Source organism: Prionailurus bengalensis, chromosome B4 (genome assembly GCF_016509475.1).
Source record: "Prionailurus bengalensis isolate Pbe53 chromosome B4, Fcat_Pben_1.1_paternal_pri, whole genome shotgun sequence".
Lineage (NCBI taxonomy): Eukaryota > Metazoa > Chordata > Mammalia > Carnivora > Felidae > Prionailurus > Prionailurus bengalensis.
Window position 1 is genome coordinate 28,947,044 of NC_057358.1, and position 13,806 is coordinate 28,960,849.

Sequence of the window (13,806 nt, forward strand, 5' to 3'; positions counted from 1 at the left end):
AGTAACTGCCAGGGACGGGAGGAGGAGACGGAGGGTTCCACAAGCGAAGCACAGGGGATTCTTTTAGGTCAATAAAACTATTTTGTATGATACTGTAATGGTGGGTGTAAGACAATGTACATGTCAAAAGCCATTAATCTTTATAACACAAATAATGAACTTTAATGTATGCAAATTTTAAAAATTCGTTTAGGCAGTTGGGGGAATGCCAGGATTTCCCAGGAAAGCAGATTAAGACAAGATAGTCTAATAGTATGACAAATGCATGCAACAACCTCACTGAATGGATGGAGGGTGGGAAGAGGATGCTGATCTAACTTATTTTGAAAATAAGTGAAGTTTGTAAGAATATAGGCAAAGGAATTGAACATAAATACTGTATTCTAGCTTGACAAAAAACACATCCCATGGGGGTACAAGTCAAAAATTCTGATACAGCCATATTTGTGTATTGTAATGAAATAATTAATTAAATGGAATATGGATGATAGGAACCAGGTTTCTCAGTGATGGAGTGGAAATTTATAATCATGGGGAAAAGACTAGAATTATCCATGGATTAAACTTGGAAACATCAATACGAACTCATTTTTAGCTTACTACAGATAAAATAACAAAGGTGATTCTGTAATGGACAGAAAACACGAATAGACACTTTTCCAAAGAAGACATCCAGATGGCAAACAGACACATGAAAAGATGCTCAACATCACTCATCATCAGGGAAACAGAGATCAAAACCACACTGAGATACCACCTCACATCCATCAAATGGCTAAAATTAACAACTCAGGAAACAACAGATGTTGGCAAGGATGTGGAGAAAGGGGAACCCTCTTGCACTGTTGGTGGGAATGCAAACTGGTGTAGCCACACAGTGTAGAGGTTCCTCACAAAATTAAAAATAGTATTAACCTACAACCCAGCAACCACGCTAGAAATTTATCCAAAGGATACAAAAATGCTGATTCAATGGGGCTCATGAACCCCAATGTTTATAGCAGTGCTATCAACAATAGCCAAATTATGGAAAGAGCCCAAATGTCCATCAACTGATGAATGGATAAAGAAGATGCGGTTTATACATACAATGGAATACTACTTGGTGATAAAAAAAAGAACGAAATCTTACCATTTGCAACAATGTGGATGGAACTGGAGGGTATTATGCTAAGCAAAATAAATCAATCAATATCATATGATTTCACTCATATGTGAAACTTAACAGATGATCGTAGAGGACAGGTAGGAAAAGTAAGATAAAAACAGAGAGGGAGGCAAACCGTAAGAGACTCTTAAATACAGAGAACAAACTGAGGGTTGATGGGGGAGGACACTAGTTGGGATGAGCACTGGGTGTTGTATGTAAGTGATGAATCGCTGGAATCTACTCCTGAAGCCAAGACTACACTGTTATGTTAGCTAATTTGAGAATAAATAAACTAAAATAATAAAAATAAATAAATAGGACAATAACAAAAATAAAGGTGATTTTATAAAGAAATACTACAGATATGTATCTACATATTGCTTAGTATACACATTTTGCTGTCAGTAAAAATGATACCTAACAGCAACAAGTACACCTAACATCCAGATATGGTTTCTAATACCATTCTCCAAATAAAGGAAACAAGGCTCTTTGGAGAGATGACTGATTCAAGGACTGGGGCAGAAAATATACAAGATGAGCGCCAAGATCCTTGTAGTGCCATAGTGACCCTTCCCCCTCTGGATTTTAAGGACTATATTTACTTTTTTTTTTTTTATTTTTTTTTCAACATTTATTTATTTTTGGGACAGAGAGAGACAGAGCATGAACGGGGGAGGGGCAGAGAGAGAGGGAGACACAGAATTGGAAACAGGCTCCAGGCTCTGAGCCATCAGCCCAGAGCCTGACGCGGGGTCGAACTCACAGACCGCGAGATCGTGACCTGGCTAGAGTCAGAGGCTTAACCGACTGTGCCACCCAGGTGCCCCAATATTTACTTTTTTTTAAGTACTATCTAGTCCTTAGATTTAAATGCTTATCATTTTTTTAATGCTTATTATTAAACTACTGTCTTCTTGAACTATAATTCAAAGTGATATGGTGCACATTTCATATTCATATTAAAATATCTTAGGGGGGGCCTGGGTGGCTCAGTAGGTTAAGTGTCCAAATTCATGTCAGGTCATGACCTCACAGTTCGTTGAGTTCGAGCCCCACATTGGGCTCTCTGCTGTCAGCACAGAGCCTGCTTTAGATCCTCTGTTTCCCTCTCTCTCTGCCCCTCCCCCACTCATCTCTCTCTCAAAAATAAAAGCTCTCAGCCCCTCCCCCACTCATCTCTCTCTCAAAAATAAAAATAAAAAAAAATCTTACATTATGCTGCCCCACATTTGAATAATTTAAATAAAAACTCCCATTTCTGTAATTCTTTACTTTTACACACTGCATTTATGGAGAATCACAGTGCCTGTTTTTCTCAACAAAACATAAATTACAATTACTTAAGAGGCAGTAGGGTTCAAAATCATTCTAAAATAATCTCATACGTGGAGAGTACTGATCCAGCTGATATATGACAGAGCAGAAAGTGAGGAGCCTACTGTATTAAAAATTTCACACACTCAGTACTTCAGTAAACCATCCTGATCAAGCCCTTTCAAACCAAAAAGGATTAAACTAGAATTTAATCCTTTCAGATCCATTTGCACACACCAGGAAGACAGCCTATAAGGTTAAAAAAAACAAACAAACTCAGACCTAGTAAAAAGTCTAAGGATCAAAAAATTTTCTTGAGCCAACAGGTTAACTTCCTTTTCCTTCAGATTCTATTTCATAAGCTACCTATATGGATACTGGCTCCATGTTAACCTTTAAAACCACCCTTCTACAATCATCAATCCTGCTTCTGTATTTTTCAGCTTTCTTATTACTTCTTTCTGAATGCACTCCAAACAATGGATTCTTCCTTCTATACCCTCAACACCTGAGTCCCATATTTTAATTTCTTATTAAGAAATTTCTATAATAACCATTTTTAATTAAAAAAAAAGAAAGTAACCTTTTTTACAGGTCACATAAATTTGATCTTGCCTTGGTGGCATCAAACCTGTCCCCCCTTATAGTAACAACACCTTGATTTTCCTTTGGGGAAGCATCCATGCTCATGATCTCAGTCCATATCATTACACAAGTTGTCATATATTAATAATATCAGGGCACCAGGGTGGCTCAGTCAGTTTAAGTGTCCAACTCTTACTTTCTACTCAGGTCATGATCTCGTGGTTTGTGAGATCCAGCCACATGTTGGGCTCTGTGCTGACAGCACGGAGCCTGCTTCAGGTTCTCTTTCTCCCTCTCTCTGCCCCTCCCTTGTTCACTCTCCCTCACTCTCTCGCTTTCTCTCAAAATAAACTTAAAAAAAAGAAAAGAAAATCATAACCTTGGTCTTTATAAAGTTTAATAGGATTTCTAATCCTCTAATAATTTACTCTAGAAGAAAAACTTCATTCACTTCACAATTCTATTGGTTACCTCGGTATTAACCACCCTCTCCCCCAACCCATTCAGATATTCCTCCAAAACTATACACATTACCCTCTTAAAATCTTTGAAATGACTATTTACATTCAACTACTTTCAAATGTTTACCAAATCCTGTGCTTTAAAAAAAGATACAATCTACAAAACAAAGGCAAATACAAGAATAGTGATTATTAACATCTGGCCATTGCAAAGCTCTAGTCAGACCTCAGTAACTTTTCAAAAAAGAAAAAACTGGGGCGCCTGGGTGGCGCAGTCGGTTAAGCGTCCGACTTCAGCCAGGTCACGATCTCACAGTCCGTGAGTTCGAGCCCCGCGTCAGGCTCTGGGCTGATGGCTCAGAGCCTGGAGCCTGTTTCCGATTCTGTGTCTCCCTCTCTCTCTGACCCTCCCCCGTTCATGCTCTGTCTTTCTCTGTCCCAAAAATAAATAAATGTTGAAAAAAAAAAATTAAAAAAAAAAAAAAAGAAAAAACTATTCTGTTTAATGCTTACATTATACCAACCTACTCCAAATTAACATCATGATAAGAGCCACTGTTGGCAAAGGACTTGAATAGATATTTTTCCAAAGAAGAGAACACAAGTGGCCAATAACAAGGAAAGATGGGGGCGCCTGGGTGGCGTAGTCAGTTAAGCTCCCAACTTCAACTCAGGTCATGATCTCACAGTTTGTGATTTCAAGGCCCACATCAGGCCCTGCACTGACAGCTCTGAGCCTGGAGCCTACTTCAGATTCTGTGTCTCCCTCTCCCTCTGCCCCTCCCCGGCTAACACTCTGTCTCTGTCTCTCAAAAATAAATGTTAAAAAAAAAAAAAAAAAAAAAAAAGAACATGGAAAGATGCTCAACATCACTAATCATTAGGGAAATGGAAATCAAACCACAACAACCAAAAAAACCCCAAAATAACAAATCCTGGTGAGGATGTGGAGAAATTGCAATTCTTTGCACTGCTCATAGAAGTGCAAAACAGTAGCAGCACCGGGGTAAACAGTATGGTGGTTTTTTAAAACATCCAGCAATTCCACTTCTGGGTATATATCCAAAAGCAGGGACTTGTAAACATATATGTACACCCATGTTAACAGCAGCACTAATCACAATAGCCAAAAGATGGAAAGAAAAACCAAATGTCTGTGGACAGATAAATCCTAAACAAAATGTGGTACATACATAAAATACTACTGTGTATATATTACCACAATAGTCATTGCAGAATACAATTTAAATCACCTTACACCTGCCTACCCCCAAACCACAAAAGTCACTAAAATCCTCACATAGCTTTTACAGATATGCTTTCAAAGTAAATTTTAAAAGGCAAAAACACATTCAAACTTTTAGAAAACTGAAAGTAGCACTTATGTGGCATACAAATGATGAATTATTACTACCACCAACCCCTCAGATTGAAAAAAAGCACACTATGATTCTTAATTTTTATTCAGATTTAAATTATTTTACAAAACATTGAAAATCCAAACATGCAAATTAAACCAAAACAAGATTATTACTACACACCAACCACAATAAAGTTATTTTCAAAAATTAAAGACAATACAAAATGCTGATAAGTCTACCAACAACTGAGTCCAACACACAGTGCTAATGGAAATACTAAAAACAGTGCAGCCAGTTCAGTAGTTTCCTATAAACAAAGATTTTCTGCAGCCTGAAACAAATTGTTCCTGGGCCATGAAACAAATCTCAATAAATTTCAAAGGACTAAAATCATACTAAGTATATTCTCTAACAAATGAATTAAGTTATAAATTAACAAAAACTTAGCTGCAAATTTGTTGTTGGAATCTAAACAACACACTTCTAAATAACTCAGAAGTCAAAGAAGAAATCAAACAGGAAATCTAAACTGAATAAAAATGAAAACATGACATCTCAAAACTTTTGGGATGCAGCTAAAGTAGTGCTCAGAGAAAATTTATAGCACTAAATGGCCATATTAGAAACGAAAAACGTCTCAAATCAATGATGTACACTTCCCCTCTGAGAAACTACAAGATGAACATCAAGCAAATTAAACAGCAAGTAGGCAGAAGATATCACATGATAAAGATCAGAGCAGAAATCACTGAGAGAGAAAACAGAAAAGTGTTAGATGAAATCAGAAGCTGGTTCTTAAAGATCAGTAGTACTAATAACCCTCTAGTCAAATTGATCCAGAACACAAGGGGGAAAACCATGAATTACCAATATCAGGCATTCAGACAGGGAACACAACTACAGCTTTAACAACTTCAACCCAATAAATCCAACAACTTAGATGAACCAGACAAATTTCCTGAAAGACAAATTGCCAAGGCTCGATAACCTAAAAAGCCCTGTATCTGTTAAATAAATTGACATCTCTTTAAAAATCTTCCCACAAAGTCCTAGCCCAGATGGCTTCACTAGAGAATTTTACCAAAAATATAAGGAAGATAATACCAATTCTACACAAACCTTTTGAAGAAAATTGCAACAGAGAAAAAACATCCCAATTCATTCTGTCAGGTCAACATTATCCTCATACCAAAACCAGACAAAGACACTGTAAGAAAAACTAAAGACCTAACATCCCTCATCAACATACATACAAACTTATCTCCAAGAAAGGACTCACATTTAAATATATACAGAACTATTCAAGTCAATAAGACAACCCAATAAAAACTCTGAGTGCCTGGGTGGCTCAGGAGGTTAGGTGTCCAACTCTTGATCTCAGCTCAGATCATAATCTCACAGTTCACAGGTTTGAGCCCCACATCACACTCTGCGCTGACAATGTGGAGCTTGCTTGGGATTCTCTCTCTCTCTCTCTCTCTCTCTCTCTCTGTCCCTCCCACACACACTCACTCTCACCCTCTGTCCCCCAACTCTCTCAAAATAAATAAACAAAAAAAAAGACAACCCAATAAAAAATAGGTAGAAGATATACTTATCCAAAGAGGATCTACAGATGGTAAATAAGTCCATGAGAAGATGCCCAACATCTTTGGTTATTAGGGAAATGCAAATTAAAGTCACAAAGAAATAATACTACACATTTATTAGAATGACTAATATTTAAAAGACTGACCATATACCACTGTTTTCTGGAATGTGGAGCAACCAGAACTCAACACTGCTGGTGGACCTGTAAAATGGTAAAATTTGGAAATAGTCTGAGAGGTTCTTAAAAATTTAAATATATATTTACCATATGACCCAGGGATTCTACTGCTAGGTATTTACCCAAGAGAAATGAAAGCAGGTGTCCACACAAAGACCTGTGTGTAAATGTTCACAGCAGCTTTATTTGTAACAGCCCCAAACTGGAAACAATCCAAATGTCCATCAAGAGGTGAATGGATAGGGGCGCCTGGGTGGCTCAGTCAGCTGGACTTTGGCACAGGTCATGATCTCGCAGTTTGCGGGTTCGAGCCCTGCATCCGGCTCTGTGCTGACAGCTCAGAGCCTGGAGCCTGCTTCAAATTCTGTGACTTCCTCTCTCTCTCTCTGCCCATCCCCCACTCGCACTCTGTCCCCTCAAAAATAAACAAACATTAAAAAAAAATGGTGAATGGATAAATTGTGGTATATCCACACAATGGGATATCACTTAGCAACAAAAAGGAACGAACTACTAATACACACAACAAACTGGATCTCACAATAATTTTGCTGAGTGAAAAAAAATCCAGACAAGAAAGACTGCATACTATATGGGTCTGTCTACATAAAATTCTAGAAAATGGAAATGAATCTAAAGCCCCAGAAAACAAATCAATATTGACCAGAGAACAAGGAAATGAACTATCCTGAGCTCAAGAAAATTTGGGGGTGGGGGGGCGGGGAGGAGATTAACATGTTCTTTATAGTGGTGATGGTTTCACAGGTTATATATATACATACATATATATATATACACACACACATATACACATACATCAAAACTCATTAAGTTACACATTTAAAATATATGCAGTTTATTAGACAGCAATTATACCTCAATAAACCTGTTAAAAAATCCTCTAATAATACAAATTTAAAGCACCAAATACTACTTTCTCCTATACTACAATGACTTTAAGTATATATAAAGGATATCTTGCATGGTAAGAATACTAGCAACTGGAATTTTCATTCACTGCTAATGGGAATGCAAAATGGCACAGACACTCTGGAAAACATTTTGTCAGTTTCTCATAAAGTATACATTTACCATATGATCTAGCCATTCCTTTTCAATACCTCTAGGTATTTACCCAAGAAAAGTGAAACCATAAGTCCATACAAAGGCCTTACATCAACATTCATAACAGCTTTATTCATAAGTGCCAGAAACTGGAAACAACTCAAAGGCCTATCAACTGGGGCACCTGGGTGGCTCAGTCGGTTAAGCATCTGACTTCAGCCTAGGTCATGATCTCACAGTTCGTGAGTTTGGAGCCCGCTTCAGATCCTGTTGTGTCCTTCTCTCTCTGCCCCACCTCCATTCACACTCTGTCTCTCGCTCTCTCTCAAAAATAAATAAACATTTAAAAAATTTTTTAAAAAAGGCCTATCAACTAATGAAACCCTAGACTAACTGTGGTACATCCATGTGTAAAATAGGAAAGAATGGAAACCTTAAGAGATCCTGGGAAGGGAGGAGGAGTGGAGGGGGATGGGCAAAATGGGTGAAGGGGACTGGGAGATACAAGCTTCTAATTATGGAATGAATAGGTCATGGAATTAAAAGGCAAAGCACGACGAATATAGTCAATGCTACAGTAATAGCGTTGTATGGTGATAGATGGTACCTACACTTGTGGGTGAGCAGAGTATAACATATAACTTTTCAAAACACTATGTTGTACACCTGAACCTAATGTAACATTGTGCGTCAACTATACTCAAACTTTGAGACATCCTTGTGAAAATGGAAAGAGAAAATGTGAAAAAGTACTTAAACTATAAAGCTTGATACAGACCATCACATTAATCACTGTTCACTAAAGGAAACAAAGTGGTGAAAGAAAAGAACCCACGAATCATACTGTATGTAGCCTTCTACATCTGGCTTATTTCACTTAGAACAATGCTTTTGAGATTCATCCATGTAGTTGCATGTATCTATAGTTCACTTCTACTATTAAATGTTATTATATGTTAATGTATACAAAACTGATTTTTTTAAACAAACCAGTAACATATAGCAAAATAGTGGTAATTTTCAACAAACTTTTAAAGCTACCACTCTAATGTAAAATGTATTCTAAATTCTCCTGTGGCAAAAAAGCACAGAAATCAAGGTTAGAGGTCTGAAATTTAGATCTAGAATTTGCCATTTATGAGCACCTTAACTTACCTGTAAAACAGACAATACAAACCTCAAAAGATCCTTGTGAGAATGGAAAGAGAAAAAAGCACTCTGTCAACTATAAGGCATGATACAGAGTATCCACACTAATCACTTATTCAAAAATGCAAAAGTTGCGGGGTGCCTGGGTGGCTCAGTCGGTTAAGTGTCTGACTCTTGGTTTTGGATCAGGTCGTGATCTCACAGCTCATGGGTTTTGAGCCCCCTGCAGGGCTCTGCTCTGACAGCGAGGAGCCTGTTTGGGATTCATCCTCTTTTTCTCTCTCTCTCTCCCTCCCACCCTCCCTCCCCCACTCATGTTCTCTATCTCAAAAATAAACATTTAATAAAAACTTTTTTAGATGAGTTCTACATTTACAGAATTATTGTAAAGATAAACAGAGAATTCCCATATACCCTGTATACAGTCTCCTCTACCTTTAACATCTTATATATGTATGTATGGTACATTTGTCACTGACACAATAACCATGCTCTGTTCAGATTTCCTTAGTTTTCCCCTAATGGACTTCTTCTGCTCTAGAATTCCACTCAGAATACCACATATACATTTTGTAATCATATCCTGTAGCTTTTTTCTTTTTTAAGATATTTTTAATGTTTAGTTTTGAGGGAGTGAGAGAGACAGAGCATGAGCAGGGAAGAAGCAGAGAGAGAGAGGGGCAGAGACAGAGGGAGACACAGAACTCAAAGCAGGCTCCAGGCTCTGAGCTGTCAGCACACAGCCAGACGCAGGGCTCGAACCCATGAACTGTGAGTCATGAACAGAAGTCAGACACTTAACCTACCGAGCCACCCAGGCGCCCCATATCCTGTAGCTTTTAAAACACAAGTTACTGGGGAGCCTGGGTGGCTAAGTTGGTTGGGCATCTGACTCTGGCTCAGGTTGTGATCATGATAAGATCATGGTTTAAATGGTTCATGGGATCGAGTACCATGTTGGGCTCTGTCCTGACAGCTGGGAGCCAGAAGAAGCCTGCTTTGAATCCTGTGTCTCCCTCTCTCTCTCTGCCCCTCCCCTCCCTCAAAAATAAGTAATAAACATTAAAAAAAATTTTTTTTAAACACAAGTTACTGAAACCCAGACAATATAATGAGAGCAGTATGAGGTGAGGCCCCAAAATCTGCATTCCTATCAAGTTCCCAAAGGATGCTGATGGGGCTAATGTAAAAATACACTTAGAAGAGCAGTAGTCTAGATTCTAGACTCCAGAAGTGATGTCCAATGCAGGAGCCACTAGCCAAATGTGGCTACTGAGCACTTTAAGTGTGGCTAATCTAAATTGAGATGTGCTGGATGTGTAAAATACACATAGGATTTGAACACTTAGTCTGAATAAAAGAATCATGTGGATTACATGATATGGTAAAATTTATTTCACTTGGGTTCTCCCCTTTTTTTTAAACTTTTTATCATGTGACTACTAAAAGCTTTAAAATTACACAGGTGAGGTGCGCCTGACTGGCTGGCTCAGCTGCAGCAGCATGAAACTTTTGATCTCGTGGTTGTGAGTTCAAGACCCATGTTGGGTGTAGAGATTACTTAAATAAAAAATTATGTCACATTAGATACACAGGTGACTGGTATTACATTTCTTTTGGACAATAGTTTGTGTGGCCTGGGCAGAAGAGCAGCAAGGGTATCTATCAGCTGGGGGATTGTTAGAAGTTCAGGTGATCCCCATGCACATTAAAGTTTGAGAAACACTAATTACCAACAAGGGAGGGGTGCTTAGAGATGTCAGCATTTGGCAGTTTGGTTCAAATAAAAAGCTAATGAACTGCAAACTGAAACTGCAAAATATTTAAGTCAATGAAAGTAAATGGAAAATGGCTGAATCACAGCAAAGCCGTCCACAATTGAGGATGTATCATAATTAGACCAGTTAACAACAGAAGAAAAGAAAAACCACAAAGATAGTGGCCCAATGGGTTCCTCAAAAGAGAGAGATTTGAAAAGCATGATTTGAAGTAAAATGATGGTATGTGATAATCATACCTTTTCAGGTATGATTCAATCCACAAAACACTGCATATTTGCAATTAAAACTAAAAATGTTAAATATGAGATAAAATAAAAGTTTAATTTCACTTTTCTCTCCCACTATTAGAAAACGGTAATGCCCATTTGGGCCAGATTCACCTTAAGTTACCTTTTCTTAGTACCAATTTTCTCAGATAAGCAAAATATTGGTACTACCACTTATACCTCACTATATTCACTGCTTTATTTCAATCAATTTAAACATTTTATTACCCTCCTTTTCTCAGGAATGTCAACTTCATAACTTCAAGTACTTAAGTTTGTAAAGCCCACTGTCTATCCACCTATTTACAAAAAAAAAAAAAAAAGCACCCAACAGATACTTTCTAATTAATGAAATGAAAACCAAGTGATTAACTGCAAATAATACGCTGTTTTTCTACAGCATTTATAGTACACGTTTTCACTTGTGCCTCACAACTAGTACAGTAAGTAAAAAATAAAAATATGTAAGTTATTGTCTATATATGAATAACCTTTACAAATGGCATTATATCAAGAATTAGTGCGTTAGCAATCTTTTTCAACTTTTATGGTGGATAAAGTTGAACAGAATCCTATCAACAAATCCTGGACATACACATACACAAACACATAATCTGTTCATTACACTTCATTTTTTCCCCCAAGCACAAACCCCTCCAGAGCCGCGGAGCTACATGCAACCGCGGGTTCCACATGTGCATCGGGCTTGTCTGGCTCTTCACGGTGCACTGCTCAGGGTTAAAATTTCACAGCCTGCTTTTAGGCACTTCTCTGGGCTCCCAAATCCCTATTTTGAAACCTTTCCAAGCCATTTCAAAACAGAGAAAAAGAGAAAAATACTAGCACCAGCAGCCAGAATGTCTACTCAGACAAGAAAATGTACAGAAAGATGACCCATTCTGTAACACACCCTTCTACAGACCAGGGAAGGAACACTGGATATGGACAAATAAATAACAGCTCTAGGCCACCATTTCCCAACTTTTCAGTAGGAAACAGGCGTGGCCAGGGGCTAGATACTTTTTAACAACCTTCCACTGTAACACATTCTTCCGAGGTCTCACCTTCGGAAGGGGTGGCAGAATCTGAACCAGAAGCCGAGTGACTCCTCGCTTGCTGCTCCTTCCTCCACATTTCCTCCCCTTTGGAATATGTGCATAAATGCTCAATAAAATCTGCTCATAGGTCATAATTAACCATAAAACAATTCGAGCGTTAGGTGCCTTTACCCATAATAAACACTTCACTTGGAACGGCATTAGAACTTTCCTAAAGGTATGCTTTAAACATTTTGCTTTAGCCTTTGCAAATGCATTTATAACCGCTGCTGCAGTCGAAGGAAAACATCGCAAGCCTCTAAAACTGAAGGCCGTTGAGTTTTTCTGTAATGCTGACCCTGCGGACATTTCTTCTCAGAGGGTCTGCGGTAACTTAAGATCCAACACTTAAAGGACAGCCATTCTTGGAAGACAATCAACTGCGTTGAAACGGCAGGAGGGCAGCACGCTCATAAGGAGCATTTTTTTTTTTTTTTTTAATTCAAGGACTTTGAGGAGATTGCTCCCAGAAGAGCTAGAGTAGCAAGTGTCCATTCAACAGGGGCGGAGCACCTCTAAAGACTGCGGAGACCAAAGTGCCCAGTTTAAGGTCAGCAGTCGAGGGGAGGCCCCAGGTGGGCTGCCTGGATGGGCGGAGGTTTGCACACCCCACAGCAATTAGAGAGCGGGCACACTGCAGAAGGCGAGGAAGGAGGGCGGCACCAGCCTGCCTCTTACACACACACACACACACACACACACCCCGACGCCCTCCTTCCTAGGGGCGGGGCGGGCGGGCGCTGCCCTCACACAGGAAGTCAGGAAACCCGGGGGGCAGAGGAGCCACAACTTTAGAGCCATTTAAACCCTCTCGCCCACGTCAGCCAATGGGCTGGCCACGGCCCCCCTGCCCCCGGCGCCAACCTCGCGCCCCGCGCCGCGCCCCCTCCGCGACGCTCCCGACCGCACCTCGCGCTCACCTCGGCGCCGACGCGCCTCCCGCACACACCTCCCCCTAACTCCGCCGCCCTCGGCGGGCACAGCCCCGGCCGCGGACGCCTTTGTGCAGCACCTCACCAACCTGCCCTCCGTCCGCGGGAACCTGTGCCCCCCACCTTACCGAGAGGACGGCGGCCTCGCGGGAGGCAGCTCCCTCTTGTATTAGCACGGGGTCTGCAGGACGCCTAGGCGAGCCCGAAGGGCGCTCACACCGCGGCGGCCGCGGCCAGCCCGTCCCCGCAGGCTGGTCTCCGAGGGAGGGTAAGTTCCAGGGCACGTCGGAGCGCGCCGGCGCGGGGGCGGGGCGGGGCTGGCGGCTCACGTGATGTCAGGGGGCGGGGCGGGGCTCACGTGACGACCCGGGCGGGCGCCGGGTGAATCGGCTGAGGTGGATCCGGGAGGAGGGGGGCGGTCCGAGGGACTGGCTGAGGGACTCGGGCTGGCGAGGTTGTTGCCTGCCAAGTGGGCGTAAGCGCTTTGTAAACATGAAGTGGGAAACGTTGAGAGAAAACGCTCGGGAGAAAACGAGGGAAGGGCGAACGGGAAACGGAGCGAGCACTAGGGTGACAGGAATGGAGCCCAGGGAAAGACAGCAGGGCGGTGGGCCCTGCCTGCTCCCTTTCTCGTCCCACTGGCCTGCTGGGAGCTGCTGCCAGGCTTAGGTCAGTCGTCCACCGCCCCGGAAATCCCTCGGGGAGACTCGGAAAAAGTGCCACCAGCTACCTCCTGGGGACGAAATGGAACACTGGAGACAGTGAGTCCATTTACTGGGTCCATGAGGAGCTGTCCTTCGCTGGGGCCACCAGGGCAGATTGCTGCACCAGCTGTGCACACACACTCAGGGCTGAAGAGGGCCCTGGGGACCCG

At 41.0% G+C, this 13,806-nt stretch overlaps 1 protein-coding gene across 7 annotated transcripts in view; it reads right to left on the reverse strand.

Annotated features, from left to right (window-relative positions):
* The window catches only part of ARHGAP12 (Rho GTPase activating protein 12), a 121,894-nt gene extending 108,654 nt beyond the window's left edge, over positions 1-13,240 (reverse strand). For all 7 annotated transcript variants that reach the window (XM_043563467.1, XM_043563466.1, XM_043563465.1 and 4 more), the window contains exon 1: positions 13,061-13,240. The gene's annotated coding sequence lies outside the window, so the exon portion shown is untranslated. The remainder of the gene's footprint in view (positions 1-13,060) is intronic.
* Positions 13,241-13,806: the final 566 nt, after the last annotated feature.